This window comes from Takifugu flavidus, chromosome 3 (assembly GCF_003711565.1).
Source record: "Takifugu flavidus isolate HTHZ2018 chromosome 3, ASM371156v2, whole genome shotgun sequence".
Classification (NCBI taxonomy): domain Eukaryota; kingdom Metazoa; phylum Chordata; class Actinopteri; order Tetraodontiformes; family Tetraodontidae; genus Takifugu; species Takifugu flavidus.
The window spans coordinates 12833501-12837613 of NC_079522.1; the positions used below are offsets into that span (position 1 = coordinate 12833501).

Consider the following 4113-nt stretch of genomic DNA (forward strand, 5'->3'; position numbering starts at 1 on the left):
TCCATGTGAACTGTGGACCTCTGAACTTACATACTGGCATTTAGTCAAGCCATATATCCCTAATTAGGTAAACACCCCTTTTTCCTTCCTGGATTTTCCCTTCAACTGCTTCTGAATGTTACAAAAAAATGACATGTCTTTGCAGTTTATGCACATCCCTGAATTGTATACCTTTGGTCTCCACTCAGTTATGACCTGTTACCGTCTCCGCATATCCATTTAATTAGAACACAGTTCACAAAAAGAGTTCTTTCTCTCTGTCACTTTGTTTGATTTTTCGGACCTGGGCAAAGCTTCTCCTGGAGTTTCTCCTCTTGCTGCCGTTCAGTTCCCCAAATGCTGTTTTGGCATCTGGCTGATGTTATTTGTTTGTGTTTGCACATAATCGGTTCCGCTGGGCCGCCTTTACACTGGCGTGTCACGACCAAACGTCTAACCATGAGTTAACGGGAGGCCTCACGGGGTCTGAGTGCATCTCTGCATGTGTATGTGAGAGGGAGGGTTTATTGTGCTTTTAACAATGTGTGCATATATATCTTAAAAACCAAACTGTGTATTTGTGTGTGTTTGTGTGTGTTGTCATTATTTCATTTTGTGCACACGCTTGTGTGAAACACCGATTCCCTGGAGTGAGTGTGGAATAAATAGTACTGTGTGGCAGGTAAATAAACACACACACACACACACATACCAGCCCTGTCTGTGAATTATCCGGGCGAAACCAAACTAGTGTGCACCGAGAGGAGGGTGTTTGCTGGGAGATTCATTTTAACCAGACAGTCAACAGAACTTGGACTCCGATAGGAGACTTTAAAGTATAATTGAAGTTAATTAGTTTCCAATCCTTCACTTCCTATATGAGAGAAGCATTTCTTTGTTCAGTGTGTCCCTGTGAGCATAGCAATATAGTTTTGCAGTTTGTCTATAACAACAAAGCTAATCCAGTTATGTCCCAACACTTCTTTTCAACGTTTCCCATCACATCTACATCACTAGTGTAGTTTAGAGTTTCTATATATAATCAATATTTTCCTTTCACGTACACAAAACATTCATGGATCTAAAAGGTTCCAATTCTAAACACACATTTGGTGTGATAGGCTCAAATAAAGAAAGACAAAATCTTATATGTGAGTGGCAGCACAACGTTTAATCATAAATAGTGGAGAGTGCAGCCCAGGTGGTAAAACACTGACAACAGTCGGCGGGTGTGTGGGTGTGTGTTTGGGAGACACTCGCCCGCAGTAACAGTGATTTCCTGTCAGCCTGCAGCATTACAACAGGATGAATCCTTGTTACTGACAGCGACGCATCACAATCGTTTACGATAACAGTCTGACTTTCCAGCCATTTGCCGCCTGACACAAAGTCCGACCAGCTGCACAGTTCTCAGAGACGTCCAGCCTGCAAGTACAAACAGAAAGAAGTGATTAAATTTGATTTTTAAAAAATAGTCTAATCTATAAAGTATACCACCACAATGCTGTTAGAGTAAATGAAAGAGGAACATAGGGAAGAGAATATAGACCAACATGCATTATGTTACACAAGTTCTGTGTGTTACTGATAAAAATTTAGGTCTGAAAGTCGAGGTAAAGTCCAAGGTTTCCTCTTGATAAGGACATGTAAAGAGCCACAGAGAGAAGAGAGGAAGGGAAAGCCAGCAGCTTATTCTGCAGGACACGACACACACCCCTAACAGGGCACAGCTGGGAAATTTGCCATCTCACAAGTGTATTATGATAATGGGCTCATGTTTCTCCCTTTTATCTATTAAACTTTAATAAGTTTTCAGAAAATGTGAGTGCAGATGGAAAGCATGTCTATCCAACCTCAATGATCCTAGTAAAAGACCACTAAAATAAAACGTTAAGCTTTCCAATAACTAACAAGGTCTGACCTAAAGAGGCCGTACCCGAGAGGGTGGATATTGGGGGGGGGGGGGGCGTTTTTGTCTTTTACGGTAAATTTCATATCTTTCAATAGGTCACCTGTCAATGGACTGAGCAGCCCGATCAGCCTGTGACTTTGTTGTAATAACTAAACCTGAGCTCCTTCCTGTAGCTGGAACGCTGATATTCCCGTCGCCTCATTAACAAAGCTCAAAAACGGGAGTTTTAGTAGCTGCACTCTTTTCATTTACAGTCAATCAACTGTATCGATCATCGCAATGCAATTCGCCGTCTACGAATACAAACACAGACTTGGTCCATTCACACACAAACACACACACACACACACACACACACACACATACACACACACACACACACACACACAACCACAGAGATGGATTAGAACACAAAAGGAGAAACAAATGCGACCTTTTTGCATGTGTGTGCGTGTGTGTGTGTGTGTGTGGTGTGTGTGTGTGTGTGTGCGTGTGTGTGTGTGTGTGTCTCCCCTAGTGGCTGTTTGTGTTGAAGGAAGGAAACTTAAATCATCAATTAAAGTAAATAATTAACAAGCTTAGGAATGTATTATTAATGAGACTGAGGGCCTAATTGCCCTCCGCTTGAAATGGACACATAACACCTGAAGATAGAGACAGAGGTGGAGAGAAAGGGTCAGAGAAATGGGTGAAAGAGGAGAAATAAGAGGAGAAAGAGTTAGAATTGAATGACTCTTTGTTTCTGAAAATGACGCACGAGCAATTACAGTAAATACAGCGCATGAATACAGCTCCTGTTTCTTCCACTTTCCTCCATAAATGCTATTAAATATTTCCTTTCTCCTGGAACTTCATAAGTCAGCCTAGTGCTGCGGACTGTCCAGAAGTGATAACATCCATTCCTTCTTTCATATTTGTTAAATGCATTTGCCCGCTTGAAAAAAGATAAATACTTTGCACCAAATCTGAAGCAATGTCGCTCCATTAAATGTGTATCGAGTGGCCCAGACAGAGGCCTGTTAATTGCAGGCAGATTACAGTGAGGGAGGGTTCAGTGTTCAGCATCGGGCCTTTCAACAATCTCTACACACTATTGGATTGAGATCAAGTTGACTGCATTAACACCTTGGAACATCTTGAAGCAGCAAAAACACACGACTGTATCAGTGTGAGCCGCTCACAGACTGCAGGGCCGCTCATCTGTTTACACTCAAACACGGTTAACAGCAGGTTCAATCAATAACTTTTCTCTTATTAGAACAAAATGACACTTCACAGGATTATAATGTGAGAATTGTGTAAAAATGGCTTTTAAAGGAACTTCCTCTTTAGGACAGTTTGTACAATATAGTCTAAAACTTTATTTTAAAAAAGCGCATTACTTACATATTAATTATTGTAACATAATTTACTTTTGTGGAATTTGAAATGAAACCCAGACTCTGGATTACTCACCTTCACACGCTGGCTGTGTGCAAATCAGGATGAAGAGGAATGCGTGCCGACGTCTCAGCTCGGTCTTGTTAACCAGTCTGCGATCTGGACTTCAAACCTGTTGACTTTGAAGAGAAGCGCCTAATCTTTACAACTGAGGGCGCCGAGTGGGGGCACGGACAGAGAGAGATAATAGCAGGTGTTGTAAGAGCTGTGCTGAGATACCTGGCAGCGTTATCATCACTGTCCTGTGCGGAAACACCTGTTTCAAGCAAGAATAAATCTGCCAAAGTTGTCTGAATGTCACAAGGCTGGGGTGGACGTGACCTTACTCCAAAAAATCCATTCAATCAACTTGGGTCAAAGCCAAAGAGGACAAACTTGCGTTGGTTCCTAAAGTCTTTAAACAGGGCCTCAAAGGCCTCCAAACCCTTTTTTAATCTCTCAGATTGTACGTGGTTGTATGTAGCTATTTGGTGTTATATGGTAACATTGTTTGGCCTGGTTGCTGCTTCAAAGGCACACATTGCTATTCATTGGATAGGTATAAGAAGATGGGCAGAGCCTTCTGTCTATATTTAGCTTCATAATCCTTAAGTATATGAACCACATGTTGCAGCATTAAAGATTTAATAGGTGCAATTAAAGCAAAACAAAAGATCAAAATGAAGAAATTCATTTCACTGTTAAATGATGTAACCTCAGTTTAATATTGAGGTGAACGGGGGGATGAGAACCCAGACAGACACTTGGAGGACATGCAGAAACTCCAGACAGAAACGTTGGAC

The 4113-nt window shown here is 41.5% G+C and overlaps 1 long non-coding RNA gene across 1 annotated transcript; it reads right to left on the bottom strand.

The window, feature by feature from the left end:
- Positions 1–1124: 1124 nt before the first annotated feature.
- On the bottom strand, positions 1125–3484 carry LOC130522934 (uncharacterized). The gene is made up of 2 exons (XR_008949741.1): positions 3347–3484; positions 1125–1404 (listed from the first exon to the last, which is right to left on the bottom strand). It is a non-coding gene; the product is annotated as an uncharacterized LOC130522934 (long non-coding RNA).
- Between the last annotated feature and the right edge of the window lie 629 nt (positions 3485–4113).